The sequence below is a fragment of the Triturus cristatus genome, chromosome 9 (assembly GCF_964204655.1).
Source record: "Triturus cristatus chromosome 9, aTriCri1.1, whole genome shotgun sequence".
NCBI classification, from domain to species: domain Eukaryota; kingdom Metazoa; phylum Chordata; class Amphibia; order Caudata; family Salamandridae; genus Triturus; species Triturus cristatus.
The window spans coordinates 700,680,109-700,703,377 of record NC_140592.1 but is presented as its reverse complement, the minus strand read 5'-3'; the positions used below and the strand labels follow the sequence as shown (position 1 = coordinate 700,703,377).

The 23,269-nt window shown below is 47.9% G+C and overlaps 1 protein-coding gene across 2 annotated transcripts in view; it reads right to left on the bottom strand.

Moving 5' to 3' along the window:
• The window catches only part of PCNX3 (pecanex 3), a 682,255-nt gene that overhangs the window by 622,533 nt on the left and 36,453 nt on the right, over positions 1-23,269 (bottom strand). The gene's annotated exons all lie outside the window — the stretch shown is intronic.

Here is a 23,269-nt window from a genome sequence, read left to right as displayed (position 1 = left end):
TTGAGATGAAAAGTCTGGCACTTCCACAGAGGCTGCTGGACTCAGTACCCCTAGCACATATGGTAACACAATATAAACTGTATGAGAGCAGGGAGAAGTCAGGGAAGTTACTACAACGCTCAGGAAACAGAGAGCAATACCTTCAGTTGGTTCCCAACCTCATCACCAGCAAACACTGGACTATTACTGACCCTCACCCCTGGCGAGAGAATCCACAACCTACTATGCCCATCTCTATGTGGCGCAACGCATACCCATGGTCGAACATGGCAACCCGATCGCTGAAGCCCTGATTTTTACTAAACTTGCAGACACGGATAGGCAAGACTTGGAGAAACTACTCACTGCTAAAGGAAGCTTAGAGGCTATCCAAATACTGCTGACCAGAAAAATACCCGGTGCCAACGGCTTCCCAATCGAAATTTGTGTAGAACTATGCATTGCTGTTAGTTTCACCACTGCCTCACATGTACAATGATGCCATGAGATATGGGGATCTACCACACGATTTGAGATTGGCCACAACCTCAGTTATACTGAAACCACAGAAACCACCAAACACATGTGAACCAAACAGAACAAATTCCACATTCAGTATAGAGATCAAAATCCTGGAGAAGGTGCTGGCGAATAGGCTGGTGGACACAATTAAGGCACTGATACATCAATATCAGAATGGCTTCATACCGAAGCGCAGCACCTGACACGACTTAAAAGCCCGAGTAATGTGTTAGTGCTAACAAGTAGAGCAACAGAGCTTAGAGCCTTGGTTTCTGTTGATTTCAAGAACGCTTTCGACTATATTCGATGGCAGTTCATGTTCTGCCTGTTGAAGCTTATCAACTTTGGCCCCCTCTTCCGCAGATACATCTCAGCACTCTACTCTAATCCTTGGGCCAGAGTGAACAGGGAAGTTTTCCCAGTCATGGGCCAGAGTGAACAGGGAAGTTTTCCCAGTCATCGACATTGAACGGGAAATGAAACAAAGCTGCCCCTTGTCACCTCTATTTGCCCTGGTCATCGAACCTCTGGTGGAATGCTTCAGGCACGATGCACAACTCAGTCTATCCCGAGGTCCAGAAAGCCTCAGAAGATTGAAGAGTCTCTATATGAAGATGACCTCCTGGTTTATACTGGTCACCCATAGACTTCCCTACCTGGTCTTCTTACTAACTATACTCCAGACATATGAAGACTTGTCAGGCATAACCACGAACTGGTCCAAATCCACTTACATCCCCCTGGCAGGCGCACACTAGGATACAAGGGCCGGTAACCCACTACAATGGGCTACCCAACACTAAGTGACTAGGGATGCACTTAGCACTCATTGGACATCAGGCATGGAATCCAAACAGCATTCCTCATGGCCTGGATACAGCGTGACACAGACTTATGAAAAGTCTCCCAATGAACATAGCAGGTAAGGGGGCATTATTCAAAATGATACCCCTTCCACAATTCTTGTAGACATTTAAGAACTTACCATATGACATACCACCTACCTTCTTACACACTTTGCAACAGCAGGTGTAAAGTTCCTCAGGGTGGGGGGGTAGCTGCGCATCTCTTATTGTAAGTGCGTACTCACACCCTACGATGAGGACCTAGGAGTAGCACATAACCAATTGTATTACTGGGCCAGAGTGTGCCAATTAATTATTGGCTCTTTGTGGATCGGAAGATCCAGCATTAGCTGTAGAGCTTCGGGCTCTTGAAAAATACAGTACGCTTGACCTACTCTACAGTCAATACACCAGCACAGCCCTCCCACCTGCAACTCAGACATCCCTGTTGTGCTGGCACCAGGCACTAAGGTGGATCAAGAGGCATGGAGTGCCGACAGCCGAAACACCACTTTGGGCCAGGAACTGACTTAATCACACAGTCGAACTGGAGGGCTTTCATGCCTGGGACAACAATGGCAAACGAAAGACATTTGGAAGTGCAGCTCTATGTGCACATTCCAACACCTCACAGATGCATACACAATGCTCATGACAAAGGTTTGCACCGCTTTGCAACTGAGCCATGCACTGGACATCACTTAGCCCCCTACAAACCACAGTGCAATCTCAAAGAGGCCCACATAAGACAGAGCCCCAGATGGGAAAGGAAAGAATTTCTACAATGTACCGCAACCTGGTGAATAACACTGGACCCCATGGTGGTGCTGAAAAATCGGTGGAACGCAGCTTGGGTACCTTAGAAGGAGGAGTGAGTGGAGGCCAAAATAGCCCATAGGGTACTAGTAATGACCAGGAGACTGCAACAAGTTCAATTTGGGTTTCTATACATGATGTATTCTAGTACTACATGATTAAGCAATATAAAGAAAGGTCTAGACCCACAGTGTTTGCCATGTAAACTGGCCTTAGGTATCTTCTTCCACACAATATGGAAATGGCCCATCATACAACAATAAAGGCGCAATATCTGCAACACACTAACAAGGGTTAACAAAATGCCTAACAAAAATGAATGTGTGTCCTCATGTAGCGTAACTGGTGCTATGTAAAGCGCTCTGATACCAGATTCGGGTCAAGTTCGCACTATATAAAACTCTGCCAAAAAAAAAAAAAAAAGTTGGTGAGCAGACCGGTGATACCAGAGCTGCAACTGGCTTTGCTGGGGCTGATGGACAAATGGGGTGTAGCCAACAAGCGAGACTCTTGGTGGCAACAGGTCTCCGTAATGCTAAAAGAGACTAAAGAAACCTTACAAGTTCACTGAAAAAAAACAAAGGTTACTGGACGTTTTAGTTAGCCCCAAATTTCACTTGTACAAAACCAGCGAAATTCAGCAGTTATTGTTACCTGAACTAACTATAACGTACACCCCTGGAATGCACTGCTTATGACCTCCAGATTACATCACTCATGACATGGTCCGTGACATCACTAATGACATCACTGATATCTCAAATGACATCACTGATGACATCATCCAGTGACTGCAAGTGTTTAAGCATTTCGGAGACAAAGATATATACTAAACTCCAGCAGAAGATAAATTACCATTATTTCTGTACTAGTAGTCATACTGTTTCTAACATCTCATCTGAGTGGCTGTGTGACTGTATCAGTGTGCGAGTGGATGTATGGGTGTGTGAGTGGTGTTATGGATGTGTCATCGGGTAGGAGAGTAGCTGTGCGAGTGGCTGTTTTGGAGAGTGAGTGGCTGTATGGGTGAGCGAGCAGCTGTTTGAGTGTGTGTATAATTAAGTGAGTGGGTATTTTGGAGAGAATGTCTGAGTGGCTGTAAGGGTGAGTGTGTGTGTGTGCGAATGAGTTTGTAAGTGGCTCTATGGGTGTGTGAGTGGTTTTATGGTTGAAAGAGCGGCTGTGTCAGTGGCTGTATGGCTAAATGAGTAGGTGGGTGAGTACCTGCAATGGTGAGTGAGTGTGACTGAAACCTGAATAAACAATTTTACAATAAAAACAAATATATTGAATTTAAGTATATAGCGGAACGGCGTAGAGTGGAGTTACTTAGAGCAGAGTGGATTAGAGTGATCTAGAGCAGAGTGGACTAGGTTGGAGTAGAGTGACCTAGAGCAGAGTGGCCTAGAGTGGAGTAGAGTGACCTAGAGCAGAGTGGCCTAGAGTGGAGTAGATTGACCTAGAGCAGAGGGGCGCAGGAGGGAGGGGGGGGGGGAGAGTGGCGGAGAAGGGAGCAGAGTGGCGGAGAAGGGAGCAGAGTGGCGGAGAAGGGAGCAGAGTGGCGGAGAAGGGAGCAGAGTGGCGGAGAAGGGAGCAGAGTGGCGGAGAAGGGAGCAGAGTGGCGGAGAAGGGAGCAGAGTGGCGGAGAAGGGAGCAGAGTGGCAGAGAAGGGAGCAGAGTGGCAGAGAAGGGAGCAGAGTGGCAGAGAAGGGAGCAGAGTGGCAGAGAAGGGAGCAGAGTGGCAGAGAAGGGAGCAGAGTGGCAGAGAAGGGAGCAGAGTGGCAGAGAAGGGAGCAGAGTGGCAGAGAAGGGAGCAGAGTGGCAGAGAAGGGAGCAGAGTGGCAGAGAAGGGAGCAGAGTGGCAGAGAAGGGAGCAGAGTGGCAGAGAAGGGAGCAGAGTGGCAGAGAAGGGAGCAGAGTGGCAGAGAAGGGAGCAGAGTGGCGGAGAAGGGACCAGAGTGGCGGAGAAGGGAAGAGCGCAGAGTGGAGTGCGTGCGGATATAGATTAAATGTCAGGAATGTACAATATGGTGTGCAGATTAACGAAAGACGATTATAGCGGCCTTGCATTTCTCCAGATTTGCCAGGTAACAAAGGGCCAAGCATGGTGGCCTTGTATTGCTTTGTAAATGTAATGCAAGTATTGCAGTGTCCATGGAAGAACATGCGCCGTGGCGCAAGGGTAATGCTATGTAATAAATCATCTGGTCTTTAGATATATATTGTGCTAGAGTATACCAATGGTAGTTTGCGGTATACCGCAGTACATGCGGATGTCAAGGCAGTATATAATTGGCTACCTTAAACAAAATTAAAAGGCAGGCACATTTTTTAAAGCACTTTACCTGTGTTCTCGTTTAGGGCCTTAACTATAGGTAAGTAGTATGTTTTATATGTATTCTCTACCAATTAAAACTTAAAGTGTTAATAGGTAGGGAAATACATTTATATTACTCAATGTATATTTTAAAAAGTAGAGTATCACGCTAGTACCAAATACGTTTTTTTAATTGTTTATAAGATGCATGGTAATTGTTCTGTATTTCCGCAGTACTCAGTATACTTTATTATAAAAAATACAATGTAGTACACTATATATGTGAAATATGAATCTGTATTCGTGTATTTTTTTACCTATATTTACTTTTTAAATACCGCAGTACTTCTTTGGGAATACCATAGTACTCCTTGACATTTCATTAAAATATATAGAAACCAGGAGGCGTGGCTACCAAGTCAAAGATTGCAGATGCCTAGACTAGCAGCTCCGCACCGGCCCGTCGAAAATCCTCGGCCATCCGTGATCTTGGTCGCTGGTGGGCACGGTAACTACTGTGACCAGCGCTGGCAGAACCCCCAGGTCTGCCTTTTGATGGACCCGCTTGGCTAGGATAGCCCACAGTTCATGATTGACGGAGAGGGAGCTCTGCCCGTGACCCAAGATAGCGGTTGGGATCACCGGACGGGCTTGCCGATCTCAGCTCAAGGGCAATGTGCGCGCAATGGTGCCCAGGACCTACGTGACAGAGGAGCTGGCGGCGCATTGAAGCAGCCAGCCACCAGTGAGTTGCTGCTGCACTTTTGGACCCGCATCTGGATCCCGCGAGTGAAGGACGAGGGCCCCAAGGGGCCGGCGAGGTGACGCTGCGGGTCTCGGTGCAAGGATAGGCGCCTGCGAAGGATTGTCCCAGTGATGGGGGCAAATACGCTTCCAATGACCACGGATTCCCAAAATATTGTTACAGCAACAAATGTATAGCTGCCCTGTGTATCCGCCCACGGTCTCAGGGATCGAAAGGGAACCCTACGGCGTATAAGGAGAGCGACACCCCCGTGATCCTCTCACAAACCAGGAATGAAGTGTCTGCAGGTACTCAAATATGGCCAGACACAGAACCTTGGACCCCAGGAGGTGCATCTCCTGTAAAAGGAGAATGTCAACTTGTACCTTTTTTGCCGGAGTGCCACACCCCGCTTAAACTCATCAAGGACTCCACAAACGTTCCATGTTAATACACAGAGGTGTCCGACAGAGCCGGTGAGGTATGTATCAGTCACTTGGACATGAGAAAGGAGTATCGTTAACAACTGCATACGGAGTAAAGGTCACGTGGGCGCCAGGCCTGTGCATTTCAACATTTAGCCAAACATGCAATCAAACCCTTCCTTCTCTCCCTTCACCCCATACCACACAAACATTTAAGTATCTGTCCCAGAGAAGGCCAAGACCAACCCAACCGGGAACCGAGAAACCGGCCCGTCCAATGTATCTCCATTTTCCACTAACCAAGAGTCTCCTCTTAATAACTATCTAAGTTGCACCAGAGGTGCAGCATCATAAAATATGCCAACATCGCAATCACACAGGGGGCAGTACATAGCCTAACATCCAACACAGTAACAGTCCGCGGGGAACCACGAAGTGTAGCTCATGCTCTCAGAGATGGGGAATGCTCAGCGTACACCATAATGATACTTGTTCCATCAGGAGAAGCAAGAATGGTTCCAACGCTGCCCAGCAGGCTTGGTACTCTGCAAGCATTTATCAGTCAGGGACGAATACGAATCATGGTGTGGTGGGTGTGGGGTTTCACAGTCTCGTCAGTCCAATCAAACAACGTCCTCCGGGGTGTCAAAGAAGATGGTTTCAGAGTTATATACCACACGGATGCGAGCAGGGAAGAGTAACATGTATGGTATTTTGAGATCAAACAGGCACTTCTTTGCAGCGACAAAGGATTGGCATTGTTGTTGTTTTAGTATAGTCAGGAATTATGATGTGGTGGGATTCGAAAAGGAGCTTGTCAGGACTCTGTGCAAACTTCAGGATAGCATCTCTATCCAGGAAATTAAGGATTTTAGCTAAACCTTTGTGCTGCCGAGCAATGGGGGGGGGGTTGGGAGGCTTCCTTTCCAGAGCCCTATGGGCCCGTTCTTAAACGAAGCAGGAGTGGGACTCTGGGGTACAGTTGCACAGATTCATTGAGCGAGGAAGTGGTCCATGGTCTTTGCAGCCCTCAATAAACCCCACAAGATGTTGGTTGATACCACAGGCTTGGCCCTCCACATCCTCAACCTGCACCCGGCTCCTTATTCACAGCCATGAGTGTGGCGACTTTCTGCTGGAGGAACATCATGACCTCTTTGGCATTAGACACTCTGTTCTCTTCTCAACAGCCTTCCGCAGAGCTTGATGCAGTAGAGTGTCATCTTAGCCAACTGCGCCAATTTTGGCATCCAACAAGTCCCTCGATTGGGTGATGGCCACCAGCAGCTCTGCGTTATCGGGCCGGCGGCAAGGGCTTCCCCGGGGTCAGCCGCCGCAGCCCCAATAAATGGATCCATAGTGCTTTGCCAGGCCGTGGAGCCCAGTATCTTATCTTCTGTCATGGTGAGACTACTGCAGGTGCCCAATCCAGACAGTCCAGCGGTTGCTGGCAGCCCTGCCCCGCCACTTCTCTCAGGTCTCAGTCCCAAGGGAGCAGCACAAGCAGTCAGTAAAGGAAAGCGGTCGAAATCCTCATGGAGATGCTTACTCAAATAACAGAGCCAAGAAGGTCATACAGGGGAACTCCAGGACACAGAAGCCACAGGAGCAGGACCACCCCCCACCACAGCCTGCACAAAGGCTCCACTCAGCAACACCATGATCAGGAGTCCACCTGCCGCAAGACCACTCGATGATGGGACTCACCGTCTCACCTGTGAGGCAATACAGTATTGGGGTCATAGGCCACACCCAGAATGTGTAGATGAATATGCAGCTCCGCAGCAGCCCCAGCCAGTCTCCAGTAGTGAGACACCCTTGTGCTTATCCAGCAGAATCATGGCAGGTAACACAGCATAGTTGCTTGGCACAGGGGGACCTTAATTCTTATAGATGCTGGAGCCTGCCGCTGTGGTGTTTTTTCCTGTCGGCCACATATTTCGCTATGCTACCAAACAGGTCGGTTATATAGAGGCCCGTCACCGCAAAAGCCCCGGGTAGTCAACCACTTCAGGCGCCCACAGCTAAGGATCAAATGCAAAAACAACAGTTGATGGACAGAATGCAGAACAATGTCATACATTCACCCCAGTACAGAGATCGGGCCTAAATCTATAGTTTTTTTGCTCACCATGCCATTCCAGTTTGAACCCAGCCATATGCAAATCAGTCTTGACCCTGTGCCTCATGGGAACAGTTCAGCCCGAACTGCCAAGCCAGGTCCTTCCTGGACTGGAACCAAGCATCCTAGGACCGGTTACGGGGTTTCACCCCTCTTCAGCCAGGATAGTTTGATTCCAGTGGCATGGAGAGCACGGGACTCACGTCTGAACATACCCGTCCCACTCGGGGTGACAAATGCAAAAACAACAGTTGATGGACAGAATGCAGAACAATGTCATACATTCACCCCAGTACAGTGACTGGGGTTGAGTGTTTGATTTGCTCAAACTCCGTCCATCATCCCCTTTGGTATCGCTTAGTTCGCCCTAAGTTGGCAGGGTATGCCCAGACGTGGCTCCCTTGCTCACTGTACCACTGGATTCAAGATAGCCTGGCTGATGAGGGTTGTGAACCCGAAACCGGTCCCAGGATACTTGTTTCCGGTACAGGGAAGACATGGCTTGGCAGTTTGGGCTGGACTGTTCCCATGAGGAACAGGGTCAGACTGATTTGCATATGGCCATGTCTGAACTGGGGTGGTGGAGTGAGCTAAAGAATGATGATGGTTTAAACCCAGATCAGTTGACTGGGGCGAGTGTTTGATTTGCTCAAACACTCCGTCCATCATCCCCTTTGGTATCTCACAGCTAAGGATCAGCCACAGCTTCACACGGCCCATGATGCCGCAGCACTGCACCGGGCCAATGAGTCAGGCACAGGACCTCACTTGCAGGTGTTGTGGTGCCTCTCGCCACCAGCCAGTGGTGGTCTCTCTCTAAGTCGGGGTGAGCAAGGGACAGCTCTCCCACACCCTCGTCTATCGCCGTAGCCTGACATGGCTGCCGAATCCGCCTCCTCTAGCCAGTCCCAGAGTAGGCCCGGATGTCTCGCGGACGCGGCCCCAGGTCCGCAAGCACCACCCGGAGGCCCGACTCGCCTCACGCTAAAGCTCACAGTCCCATCAGACCTTCGCCGACCCCAGCAATCAGGGCAAGACTGGGAAGGAAAATAATGGAGCGATGTAGGCAGAATGATGAAGGATAGTAGGCAGGCTGCAGGGAGCTTGCCTAACACACGTCCACCATGATGGACGGCTAGGCCACATTCCCACAGCACTATTTTGTTTTATATATTCAAGACACCCCTATGGTAGGCCCCCTAAGCCCAGGAGGCAGGGTGAATTATATCAAAGGTGTGGACATACAAGTGCAAGCTTACATGTCCCTACAGCAGTCTCCTTCCCTTCTATAAGTGTTCAGGGTGCAATAGGACAGCATGGGCTGGCACCTGGGCATTCCAAGGTTGCCAGCTGCATTATGGTCTCCCTAAAAAGTGTCATGTTTGGTATCAAAGAACTTGTCTCATCGAACCCGACTTTTCCCCCAAAGTCGGCTTTAATATGGCATGTACCCAGGTGACTACATCATTTGAGAGGTCATCAGTGAGGTCACAGACCATGCCATGAATGATGTAATATGTGACGTCATCAGCAGTGCATTGCGGGGGCGCGAGTGAAATGTCCAACTAACTATAACGTCCCTGAAACCTATGGTTTTTTCAGTGCATTTCAAAGGTTTTTTTAATGATAATTTCTATTACGTCCCTGAAACCTATGTTTTTTTCCCAGTGAATTACGAAGGTTTTTTAAATGCTAATTTCTAACTAGGCCTACAGAGGTAGGACATGTGAAGAAAGAGGAAGAAAAGCGCAGAAAGCAGCAAGAGAAATGCAGAAAGCAGCAACAGTAGTCCAGAAAGAGGCCTTGTTTCAAAGTCATCCTGTGTCCCCAACTTTTTATTGACTGGTACTGGTGGGAACTGACTGACTAACCAGGCCCAGAGCAGGTGCTATGCTGAAAGACACTTAGAATACTGTGAAAACACCTATATACACTAGAGTACACTATGGGTTAGGGTATCCTGTGATTGGCATGAACTCCCCTGTAAGGCCCTAGTACATAATAGGGCAGGGGGATTAAAACTACCTCTAACTCAGAGGTGCAGAAAGCGGCACGAGAGGTGCATAAAGAAGTAAGAGCAGTGCAGAAAGAACCAACAGAGGTGCAAAAAGAAGCAAGAGGGGTAGAGAAAAAGGAAGGAGGGGTGCACAGAGGCAAGAGTGTTACAGAAAGAGGCAGGAGGGGTGCAGAAAGAAGGAAGAGAAGTGCAGAAAGAAGGAAGAGAAGTGCAGAAAGGAGGCAAGAGAATTGCTGAAAGAAGCAACAGGTGTAGAAAGAGGCAAGAGAAGTGCAGAAAGAGGCAAGAGAGGTACAGAAAGAGGCAAGAGAGGTACAGAAAGAAGCAACAGAGGTGCAGAAAGAAGCAACAGAGGTGCAGAAAGAAGCAACAGAGGTGCAGAAAGAGTCCAGAGGGGTGCAGAAAGAAGGAAGAGAAGTGCAGAAGGAAGCAACAGAGGTGCTGAAAGATGCACGAAGGGTACAGAAAGAGGGAAAAGAGTTGTATTAATTGTATTTACTTAAGAGTTTTATATAGCGCTAGCCAGACCCGAAGGTATCGGAGCGCTTTACATCATTGTCACTCGTAAGATACATTAACACATTAGTATATACAATGACTCATGACGCATCACATAATATCGTCGTAAAGAGCACAATGTCACTCGTAAGATATGTTATCACAGTAGTATGTACAATGAATCATGACACTTCATGTAATGTTGTTGTAAAAAGCACAATGACTCTTGACGAGATTAGATCAGGGAGGGGGGGGGGGGGGCTAAAGGAGGTAGTCTTGAGGAGAGTGAGGTAGAGGTCTTAATGTCAAAGTGTTTTGTGTGCTGCTGTGGGCAGGCTTCGGCGGTTAGGCTGTAGCTATCCATTTGGGAGAGATCATTTGAGGAGGTCTCTGAGCTGCCTTTTGAATTTTAAGTAGGAGGAGTTGGTCCAGATATGGAGGTCCAGATTTTGGGCGCATTTCTTGCGAAGGATAGTGATGTGTTTTTTTGTTTGCTAGTTTTCGGAGGGATAAGGAGTAGAGTGTTGGTACTCCTTAGGCTTCTTGTCCGACCAACCTTCTGGAGTTTGGAGGTCAGGTAGGCTGGTTTCCCTGTGTGCAGCGCTTTGTGCGTGAGGCAGGCAGTTCTGAAGTTGGCACGCATTTTGATTGGGAGCCATTTTAGCTCTGAGTGCAGGCGAGAGATGTTCACATTTCTTTACTCCGGTGACCATTCTGGCTGCTGCGTTTAGAGTTGATCTGAGATGAGCTAGGTGAGATTTTGCTGATCCTGTGAGGGTTGCATTTCCATTGTCCAGTCTGGCCAGCACCAGGGATTGAGTGGCTTGTTTGAGGTTGTTCAGAGGGATGAAGGGTTTTATTTTGTTGAGTAGTTTATGGTTGAGGAAGGTGCTCATTGCGGTGTTCTTGATGTGTTTGCTCATGTCTAATTTAGGATCCAGAATGATTCCCAGCGATTTTACAGAATCGGCTAGGGTGGGGTTGTAGTTGAGATCATCAATTGCTTTTAGCAATTCTGTGATTTGGGGGTTCTTCTCCTTGTTGGAGATGAGGAGGATATCCGTCTTGTCTTGGTTTAGTGTCAAGTGGTTGCGTGATAACCAGTGTTGGACTTCTCTTAGACTATCGTTCAGTCTCTGAATGTCATCAATGGAGGAGGTTTCATTCAGCTGCCCAGGGCCTATGTTCCTTCCCTAAAAACCTCAAACCCAAATTGGCAAACCCTGGCCACATGTCAGCCCCTGGTAAATGGTACCCTAGGTACCCAGGGGCTTGTGACCAGGGAAGGCCTCTAAGGGCTGCAGCACTCATTGTGCCACCCTTGGAGGCCCTGTACCCTAACACATACACACACACACTGCCCTTGCAGGCTGAGTGTCTGGGTACAAAACAAAACAAAGAGTCGACATGGCACACATCCCTGTGTGCCATGCCCACCACCTACACTGCCATGGCATACATCAGCCACCCCTCTAGCTGGGTGCCCTATGCCAGTGGTGTGGGCACAGGAGCATGAGCCCTGTGCCCCTACAGTACCCAGGTCCATTCCTGGGCACTGTAAATGCAGTGCTGCCATTTAAGAGTACATGGTGCTGAGAGCACATCAAACACGAACTCCACAGCACCATAATGGCAACACTGAAGACTGAGAAGTTTGGTATCAAACTTCTCAGCACATTAAACCCGCACTGATGCCAGTGTAGGATTTAATGTACAAAACACCACAGAGGGCATCTTAGAGATGCCCCCTGAAACCGAACGTACAATCCACGTCTGGTCTGGGAGGCTGCCACATAGCAGACATGTTGCTGGACCCCTGGGTAGGAGAGCCCCCGCTCTCCTGGACCTGCAACAATGCACATCCTGGCCAAGGTGCTAGGTCTCCTCCCCCAGGTAGGACCGGGGGAAGCTTCAAAGGCATGCCGCCTCTGTGAGCTTCCCCAGGCCACTTGCTGTACCCAGCAAACTGGCCCCCACCGGTTTTCACCCCCACTCTGGCGGGAAGACTGGCCGGAAACCCCAAATAAGGACAGGAGATGTGCCAGCCTGCCAACCCCACCCCTCAGGTCGGGGAGGCGAGGTGAAGCACATCTCCGGGCACTCGCCATCTTGAAGATGGGAGGCCCCGCCCAATCAGGACTAGGCTACTGCCCCCCCTCCCACAGGAGAGTGGCAGGATAGGGGGTGTACTCACCCCAGGGCAGGGACCCATTGGTGCCTGCCCTTCACCTGTAACGCCCCTAAATCTAGTATTTAGGGGCACCCTGAACCTTCCTTCCTCAGATTCCAGATTCTGAAAAACAAAGAAGAGCAAGAAGAAAGAAGACCTGCCGTGCAGCTGCTAACATCCCGGCACCTCTTATGGCCAGCAACCTCACAAACCCCGGAGGACCGGGCTACCTTTTGGCTCTAAGCACCTGGGACTCCCATGAGCAGTTGCTCTGCTCAAAACCAGCTTCTAACCTCTGGCATCAGCCCGGAACCACAAACCCTTTACACTCTGCACCCGCCAAGCCTGGCCTGTGCCGGAGTTAACAAAGACCCAGAGGACGTCCCCCCGTGACTGTGACCCCGAATCCGGCACCCAAGGACTCTCCGACGCTCCCGACGACACCTGCAGCCTTAGAACCAGGTACCCCCCCCCCCCCCCAACCGCGATCAACAGAGGGTAAGATTTCCCGACACCAAAATGCACACCTGCACCCGGCGCCCTGCGGCCTCCTGTGCCCAACTCCTGGGTACATACCTATCCTCCAACTACCCAACTTACCTCTCGAAGTGGCGGTGGCACCTGAAGAATTTTCGTCCCTGAGCTTGCAGTCTTTGTTCACCCAGGAGCTTTACCATTGAAATCCATTGAGCGCCGGAAGGCTCAAAAGCACCCTGCACCCAGCCGTCCGAGTGGCCCTGGCAGTGCAACTTCTACTCCTACCTACTTCCCCATTTGCCCTGAGCAAGTGACCAGGAGCCCAGATCCCACAGCCGCGTGGCCTGCTAGTCAGCAGCCACCAACGAAGGCCCCCCTGCCTCCCATAGGATAACATTGGGCCTAACTCACTCTGCACCCGGCCGCCTCAGTGTCGCTGAGGGTGTAACAACTGTACCTACCCGACTCTGGGAGACGCCAGAGTCTGTGCCCAGAACCCTAACTCTGCCAGTCGAGTACTTACCCAAAAGCAGATAACTCAATTTCCTTCCATAGGGTAACATTGACTGGTTTCTTCTGAAATTTCTTCTAAGTGTGGAGTTTCTAAAACTTAAAATATTTACCTAAAATCAACCGAGTAACGAAAACGAAAATACTCACCTGCTATTAGAAGAGATCCCAGTGTTGGATCTTGGTGCCTAGCACTGACCCTGAAAAATATTCTCAACCGTAATTACCATTAACCCAATTTTCTTCCATAGGAAATCATTGACTGTTTTTCTGTGAAATGTCTTCTAAGTGTCGATTTTTGCAAACTACAAATATTCTTTAAAAATCGCACCAACTGTGAAAACGTAATTACTTACCTGTTTTAGATAGAGGTCCCAGTACTGAGTGTAGGAGCCCAGTACTGGATTACAAAAGTAACGAGAACATACTTTACCTGCAACTTGAATTTTCTCCCATAGGGAATCATTGACTGTTTTTCTATGAAATTTCTTCTGGTTTTTCTATGAAATTTCTTCTAAGTGTCAACTTTTAAAATAGCAAAATATTGCCTAAAAATCACAACAGTAACAAAGTAGACTTTTATCACGTTTCTAAGAACTGTCCCAGGACTGAATCTAGGATCCAGTCCTGGAGTTACAAAAGTAATCCTGAAAGTCATCTATTTCAAATAACTTAAAACTTCCATTGAGCTCAATGCATTATTGTGTTTGAAATTGTATTGCCTATTTGCAACAACCTGTAACCAGTATTTACAAAAATCAACTGCATATTGCAAAAGTATTTAAACAAAGCATCTCATTCTGAGAAAGTATATTTTAATACCAATTGTTGGTTCTAAAATAAAACAACTATATATTTTGTATATAAACCATTGGCCTAGAGTTCAGTTATTGAGTGTGTGAGACCATTGCTGACTGAGTGTGTACAACAAATGCTTTACACTGTCCTCTGATACTGCCTTACTGCTCGACCAAGCTACCACTTTAGAGAGTAAGGTTATATCTAACTTTAACCTCTGCCAAACCTATGGGGACTGTGGACTCTGTACACACTGTACCTATTAGGGAACAGTATATACAGAGCCACTTTCTCACAGTAGGTCCGACGAGAAGTTTTTGATTTTAATTCTTTGGGTGCGGTTCTGTAGAAAAGAGGTGAACCACTGTAAGACCACCTCTTCCGCTCCAACCCTTTCTTGAAGTGCCTTAATGAGTAGTTTGTGGTCAACCATGTCAAAGGCTGCCGATAGGTCCAGGAGTATGAGTAGGAAGCATTGGCCTGTATCGAGAGATTTGTGCATATCATCGAATACATTTAGGATCGCTGTCTCTATGCTGCAACCTTTTCTGAAACCAGATTGGTGAGGGTCTGGAAGGCTGGTGCTGTCCAGGTGTGGAGTAAGTTGGAGGAGAACACATGTTTTCAGGATTTTCGCTAAGAGAGGGAGGTTGGAGACGGGTCTGAAGTTATTCAGATCGTTTGTGTCAGAGCCCGGTTTTTTCAGTAGGTGTGACTTGGCCGATTTTGATACAATCAGGCATGACTCCAGTACTCAGGGAGCTGGTTAGAAATGGGATTTTTAGTAGGCTAGATCACGCGCCAAAGTCAGGCAGAAACCACCACTCTAGTCAGTATAAGGGAATTACACTCCTCAAATAACCCCTGCTCACCCCCTTAGTAGCTTGGCACGAGCAGTCAGGCTCATCTTAGAGGCAGTGTGTAAAGCATTTGCACGTAACCAACAGTAATACAGTGTAAGCACTACAAAAGGACACCACATCAGTTTAGAAAAATATTCAATATTTTTATATACTTAAGACCAGAAACGATAAAAATCCACAATACAGTACTTAAAAATCTTCGATTAGCAAAATATGCTTGAAAAAAAGTTCCTTGATGTCGATAGCTCCGTCCGGGGCTATCACGGCGTCGTGAGCAAACCAATCCAAGCAGTTCTGGCTGACCGCGGAGTCGCAGGCCAGCTACGGTGTCGGGAAGACCCGTAACCAATACCTTTTAGAAATGCAGGGAGTCGGCGACCTCTCGTTGAGCTTCCGAAAGCACGGCGTCCGCAGGCGTCAGTTCCGGAGGTCGGTGCAGGAGTCGTCGGGGCCCTCAAAGTCACACGCGTTGCAGATCAAACTCCTCTCTGTTGGAGTCAGGAGCGCTGGCGTCGGCAGGCGTCGGATGCAGCGTGTGGTGCCCTCAGGTCACGGTGCGAGCAGCGGCTCGGTGGCAGCGTCGGTGAGACCAGGGTCACGGTGCGAAGTGAATGCGGTGCTCATCACGGTGCTGGCAGGTCACGGTGCAAGTAGAGGCTTCGTCGTTGCTGAAGCGCTGTCATCAGCTGACAAACTGGAGTCAATGATGCCGGCAGGCCAATGCTGCGGTGCGGGAGGAGGGCGGTGCGTCATGTAACTTTATGAGCGGTGCCCTCTAACCACGGTGCAAGCAGCGGCGTAGATTTCGGCATGGAGCGGCGCCGTCGGGGATACCAAGGCGTCGTGAAGCGAGGCGGGGTGCGGTGCCCACAGGTCGCGTTGCGAGCAGCGGCTTGGTGGCGGCGTCAGCAGGTGTCGTCGGTGAGACCAGGATCGCGCTGCCTTCAGGATACTGAGTCGGCAGTGGCGTCTTAGAGGTAGTCAGGTTGCTTTTCTTCTGTTGCAGCACAAAACACACAGTCCCCAGTACTGAGGGCAGAAGAGCTTGAAGTCTTTGTTGTTCCTGAGACTTCTTGAACAGGGACAAGCTCTACCTCAAGCCCTTGGAGAAACTCACAAAAGCAGATTGCAGAAAGTTCAGTCCAGTCCAGTCTGCCCAAGACAGAAGCAGCCACTGCAGGCCAACACAGCAAAGCACACAGCAAAGTGGTAGTTCCTCCACACTCTTCTTCTTGGCAGTCTTCTTGGTCCAAAAGAGTTCTAAAGTTCAGGGGTCTGGGCCACAATATTTATATCCCAAAATCCTTTGATCTCGTAGGCAGAGAGTGTCTGTGCCCAGCCAGAGCCAGTTCTGCCTTCTCTGATGTGGCTTCCTGGCAGGATGTGGAGAAAGCATGGTCAGAAGCAGACCAGGCTCTCTGAGGTGCAAGAAAATCTCCTCCCCCTTCCCCCATTACAGCCCAGGTCTATTCAGCCCTTTCCTGACCCACCTAGACTATCTGGAGCCACTCCTGCTCCCCAGCCTTCTGTCATCCAAAACCCAGACAGGCAATCCATATATATATATATATATATATATATATATATATATATATAAATTTAACAAATAAATTTTACAAAAACTATTTAAAACCTTCTGGAGATTGTTCGGGGTGCGAGCCATAAGCACTGCATCATCCGCGTACATTAACACGGGGAGAGGGCTATTCCCTACCCCCGGCAAGTCCTTGCACTCCTTTTGCAAAGTCAAATTTAAATTGTTAATATATAGAATAAAAAGGAGGGGTGCCAGGACACAGCCCTGCCTCACTCCTTTCCCCACAATAAAACGATCAGAGCACTCTCCCTCTGTTCCAAAGCGCACCCTGGCAGTTGCCTCAATATAAAATTTGCGCATTAGGGAGATCAAAGGTAATTCTAGTCCTAACTTCTCTAAAATCAACCATAATTTGTTATGAATAACAGTCAAAAGCTGCGGACAAGTCCACGAAGGCTAAATAAAGAGCACCCGTTTTGGCCTTACTATATTTGTTAATAATTAATTCCAAATTTAGGCACTGGTCTATTGTATCCAGGCCCTGCCGGAAGCCATATTGAATGTTGCTAATAATGGAGTGCTCATCTGCCCAAAGCTGTATTCCGGATAAGATTACTCTCCCGATTATTTTGACCGTGGAGTCCAAGAGCGAGATAGGGCGATAACATGCAGGTTTATGCCTATCCCCCTTTTTAAAGATCGGGACCAGGATTGATTCTCTCCAAGTAGCAATGAGACTCGACGATATACAGGCATTGATGACATGAGTTAAAATAGGTCCCCGCAAGGCTATGTTGTATTTAAAAAGATCCACGGGGATGCCGTCTGGCCCTGGGGCTTTACCGCTCTTGCTTGAACTAATTGCCACCTCAATCTCTTTCAATTCCAATTTAAGCTGCGAGTGGAGATTAGCAGTCTGGAAATCTATCCTATCACCCTCCAAGTCGCTAAGACTTGATTCGGGGGAAGGAATAGAATATAGTTTAGAATAATGGTCCACCCATTCCTTACCAGTTACAGCTATCTCAATACTTGCTCTCCCTGTATCGCCTAAAAACGGGGCATTAACCGCTTTCCAAAAGGCTGAAGAATCTTTCATTTCGGATGCGGTTCTGAGATTATTCCATGCCTCCTCCCTAAAACTATTTTTTCTTGCTTTCAGGGTATTTCGGTATGCCCTTCTTGCTTCTTTTATTCTATCATTGTTTGGAGGCCTACTGTGAAGGGCAAGTTTAAGATTAGAGTGTGCTTTACTACAGCTGTGGTCAAACCATCCATTCTTTACAGTGGGTTTCCTATTGGAATTTACATATAAATAGTTTCCTATAGTTTTAGATAGGTCAAGAAACCCTTCCACTATCTCAGAAGCTATGTGACCATCCCCAGTGCATTTATTAATGGATTCACTACAGTTACACAAGATCATGTTCATAAGTGAGTCTGGATCAATTTTTTTCCAGCTCAGTGAGTAACCATTTTGTCTAGTCAGGGTGATATCTTTTGCACGATGAATAAGAGGATCCTTGCCTGTGACTAATTTATGATTTAGCTTGAAACCAATACTTTGTGGGAAATGATCACGGAGGGCGATGTCATGGGTTTGAAAATTGGTAAGTCTAGAGGCATGTCTTGCTGAGATTAAAATAAAGTCAATGGTAGAGAAAAGTCCACATCCGTTAAAAGTTGGGCTGAAAGGGGCTGGGGAACTACATAAAGTGTTTGCAAATCCCAAGTCGCCAGTGAGCATAATATCGTTTAAGGTCTCACCTGGGCCAAGATGATTAAAATGAGGAAGGCTAGACTCGCAATTATATCCAAGGCCGCAAACTCCGGTATCCCAATACTGACAAAGACTAATATTAAAGTCTCCGCCCCAAATTATAAGGAGATCTTTACAAGAGGCCTCCTGGGACTTATTGACGTGCAAGGATATTACCCTCAACATTTCGGACTGATCTTTACGCAAAGCATTATTATAAAAATTCACGATCAATATGCTAGTAGATCTATCCAAGTCGGCCCCTATAATTAAAAAGGGACAATCAGTAACCAGTGTTCTTATATTTGACTAGTTTGTATGATAGGATATATGGGTGGAGAGTCCTCCCATTGCTCTTCCACGCGTTGATGCAACTGCGGGAGAATAGAATGTCTTAAACCCATTTAGGTGAATTGCGTCTTCAGACCATGTTTCCTGGAAACATGGTATGTCAAACCTAAATACAAAATCTGTCCACTGAGGATTCACAATCTTAGGCTTCAGGCCTGCGATATTCCAGAACAATATATTGCAGGTATGGTCTACAAGTTTCTCCTTTGCCATGCTTTTACTTGGGTCTGCTGTGATGACATGACCCGTAATAGGGGATACTGTTAAATCGTATTCCAACCTAGGGACAGGGTTAACCACCATACTAGGGTCGTTATCAACTGCATCCATAGCGGTTTTAATTAAGACTGGGGGGGGGTACTTCATTGACATTCTTCTGAAAAGCTAACTCTGTAATTGTATATATATTTACCATGTCGTTAGTAGAACCCAAAACATGTTGTCTCTGTGCAAACAGGCTCATATCTATGGAGATTTCAGAGTTCAGCAGATTCAACCGCTCTCTTTTCTTAGGGTGTCAATCCACCTGGTCCAGATGAGAGAAATGGTCATAGCGATTCTGGACTGGAATGTTATAAAATGTATGCCTTAAAGGATATTCCCTTTCCTGTCTGTATGAATGTGCAATATTCAAAGGCTGATAAAAAAAGCCCAACGGAACCACATTAATATCATTCAGAGAAGTAGAAAACGAACCCACCCTTGACAAAATGTGATGAACCAAATCTATTGATTTGAAAGTTAATATCACACAGTCCCCTGGCATAGACTTCTTACCCTTCCCTAGCCAACTAACTCTAACCATTTTAAAATTACAAAACAGATTGTCTGAGGAGCCGATTTTGGAACCCAGCCAAAACAGAGATTTGTTCCTTAATGTGTCCCAATGTTCTGTGGTCCCAGCACGTAATTGCGGGACATTAGCCAGGATCACAGTATATGGAGCCACCGCCGGGAGGTCCAAAACGGTCTTAGATTCCGCACATACGTTGTAATCAGGTGCTGAAGCATTTGACACAGGGCGATTATATGTTCGAGTGATGTTTCTGTTGCTAGTCTAGCCTAGGGGCGACATCAGGACAGAAGAGGATGCCGGTGTTTGTTAGAATTGGCGCTTGAATTAAAGTCTTTCCTGCAGAATCAACGGACGGGACTGTTGGGTTAGTACCGACCTCGGGGCCTGCCTCAGTATTAGTGATTAACTGGAATTGTCTTCTTGGAATCATGCTAGTACTAGGGGTGCGAGTTGCATTTACCAGAGTGTTGTTTTTTTGTCCCCCCCCAAAGCATGAACCGCGCCAAGGGGTACTTTAGATCTCGGAATAGTCGACTGGCAAATTTCTGGATGGCTTAAAAGTATGGCTTCCACAGTGCCCACTCTTTTAGCAAGGTCTGATAATGTTTCTCTCAAGTAGGAATCCAGAGTGTCAAATTTGTTATTTAAGGCCACCAAGTCCTTTGAAGTGTTATGCGGTGGGCCGTTATTGGTGTTATTCCTACGGTTCCGCAAATCTGTAACTGATTGTCTTTTTAGAATTTCTGACCCCGTAATACTAGAAGAGTTGTTGTTAGCGGCAACTCTATCATCTTGTTGTTTATGTGAGGGTAATAATTAAATTGGTTTCATGATTGGTGGTGTTCCGCATTCGTTTGGTTGGAGGTTGGGGACCACTGTCTACTTCGGAGTCATGTGTAGTGATATGCTCAGAGGAGTTTGCAATGCACCCATTGATGGTTACACTAGGTTCCAGGGTTTCAGGAGTAATTGGAGGAATGGAGAGCTCCTCCCACCACTGCCGGCCCAGATCTTTCGATGTTTATGGCCTCCTCTACGGATGATATCTGCTGTTCTATGGCCCCCATCTCTCCGGACAAACATTTTAAGAGAGTCTGATGCCCCCCCCCCCCCCACCTTCCTTATGGGGTTTCTTAGGACACATGGTTTTCCTCTTCCCCATATCTCTAAATGTACAGCCAAGGGGATCAATGTCAGACAGGTTATTGCAAGTTTAAGTGGGCTAAAGGCCAGGTGCTTCAGAACGTACCCGCTCCCTTTTATATGTTGCAATGCCTTTATGAGTCTCAATGCTCCTCTGAGATAGAACCAGGAGCTGTGGCCCAGCCCAGCCTACGTCGGCCTATGACGGGCTAAGACGGGCCCGTCTTGACCCGGACTTCGCCCGGGCCATGCCCGGGCAAGTCCCGCGCTGCGGGACCTCTCTCCCGGTTTTCTCGTCTCTCCAGGGACTCACAGGAAAGTGTGGCGCGTTGTGGGGGCCAGGGGCCGTGTGCAAATTAGCAGAAGCAGCAAGGTCAGTCTCCCGCGCTGCGGGACCTCTCTCCCGGTTTCCTCGTCCCTCCAGGGACTCACAGGAAAGTGTGGTGCGTCGTGGGGGCCAGGGGCCGTGTGCAAATTAGCAGAAGCAGCAAGGTCAGTCTCCATTTTGTCATTAAAGAAATTGGCAAAGTTATCACACACGTCTTTGGAGGCCACAACTGGTGTCGAAGGGGGCTTGGAAGTTTGTTGCCTAATGAGATTGAAGAGTTCTTTGGGCCTGTTTTTAGCATTGCCAAGGGCATTACAGACGAAGGAAGTTTTTTCTTTATGTGTTTTTTACATATCCCGCGTACTGATTAGAGTCTAGCTCGTAGGATTGTGGACGGGTTGTTTTGCCAGTTGAGTGTTTCTGCAGCTCTTAGTTCTCTTCTTTCGGAGTTTATGTCTGTGTTGAACCACGATCTAGATGGTATGTTCCTGACTCTTAGTTTCAGGGGGCTATTTGGTCCATAATGGAAGTCATAGTGGTGTTGTAGTGAGAGGGGAGTTCAGTTGAAGAGAGCTCACTGGTGTGGATGGGGAGGAGGGAGCTTACCCTTTCCTCCAGGTCTGCAAGGGGAATTTGACTTAGATTTCTCGCCCAGCAGGGGGGGGGGGGTGATCCTGCGTACGTGGCTGGCATTGGATCGCTTGGTTGATGTGGAATAGAATGATATGTTGATCAGACCAGTCAAGGTGTGGTCGATGGAGACTATATCTGCTTGAGCAATAATGGCATCCAGGATGGAGCCTCGGTTGTGGGTTTCCTCTGTGCAGTGTTATTGATTAGAAGATGGTTTAAGGTTTTGATTAGCGACTTGTTTTCCTCATTCCAGTGCAGAAAGAGGCAAGAGATGTACACAAATAGGGAAGAGGGGTGCAGAAAGAGGCAGGAGGGGTGCAGAAAGAGGCAGGAGGGGTGCAGAAAGAGGCAGGAGGGGTGCAGAAAGAGGCAGGAGGGGTGCAGAAAGAGGCAGGAGGGGTGCAGAAAGAGGCAGGAGGGGTGCAGAAAGAGGCAGGAGGGGTGCAGAAAGAGGCAGGAGGGGTGCAGAAAGAAGCACCAGAGGTGCAGAAAGAAGCAAGTGAAGTGCAGAAAAAAGCAACAGAGGTGCAGAAACAAGAAAGACAAGTGCAGAAAAGGACAAGAGAATTGCTGAAAGAAGCTACAAACGTTTAGAAAGACGCAAGAGAAGTGCAGAAAGAAGCAAGAGCAGTGCAGAAAGAACCAACAGAGGTGCAGAAAGAGGCAAGAGGGGTGCAGAAAGAGGTAGGAGAGGTGCAGAAAGAGGTAGGAGAGGTGCAGAAAGAGGTAGGAGAGGTGCACAAAGAGGCGAGAGGTGTTCAAAGAGGCAAGAGAGGTACAGAAAGATGCAGGAAGGGAGCAAAAAGAGGCAAGTGAGGTGCAGAAAGAACCAACAGAGGTTGAAAAAGAGGCAAGAGGGGTGCAGAAAGAGGCAAGAGGGGTGCAGAAAGAGGCAAGAGGGGTGCAGAAAGAGTTAAGAGATACAGAAAGAAGCTGGAGGGGTGCAGAAAGCAGGAAGAGAAGTAGAGAAAAAGGCAGGAGAATTGCTGAAAGAAGCAACAGAGGTGTAGAAAGAAGCAAGAGGAGTGCAGAAAGATGCAAGTGCGGTGCAGAAAAAAGCAAGAGCAGTGCAGAAAGAACCAACAGAGGTGCTGAAAAAGGCGCAAAGGGTGCAGAAAGAATAAGAAGTGCAAAAAGAGGTAACGGAGGTACAGAAAGAGGCAAGAGATGTGCAGAAACAGGTAGGAAAGGTGTAGAAACGGAACAGGGGTGCAGCAAGAGGGGTGCAGAAAGGGGCAAGAGGGGTGCAGAAAAAAGCAAAAGAGGTGCTCAAAGAGGCAAGAGGGATGCAGAAAGAGACAAGAGCAGTGCAGAAAGAACCTAGAGAATTGCAGAAAGAAGCAACAGAGGTGCAAAAGGAGGCATGGGGTGCAGAAAGAAGCAACAGAGGTGCTGAAAGAGGCACACAGGGTGAAGAAAGAGGCAAGAGAAGTGCAGAAAGAGGGAAGAGAGGAGTAGAAAGAGGGAAGAGAGTTGCACAAACAGGGAAGAGGGGTGCAGAAATAAGCAACAGAGGTGCCGAAAGACGCAAGTGCGGTACAGAAACAAGCAAAGGAAGTGCAGAAAGAGGCAAGAGAATTGCTGGAAGAAACAACAGGGGTTTAGAAAGAAGCAGGAG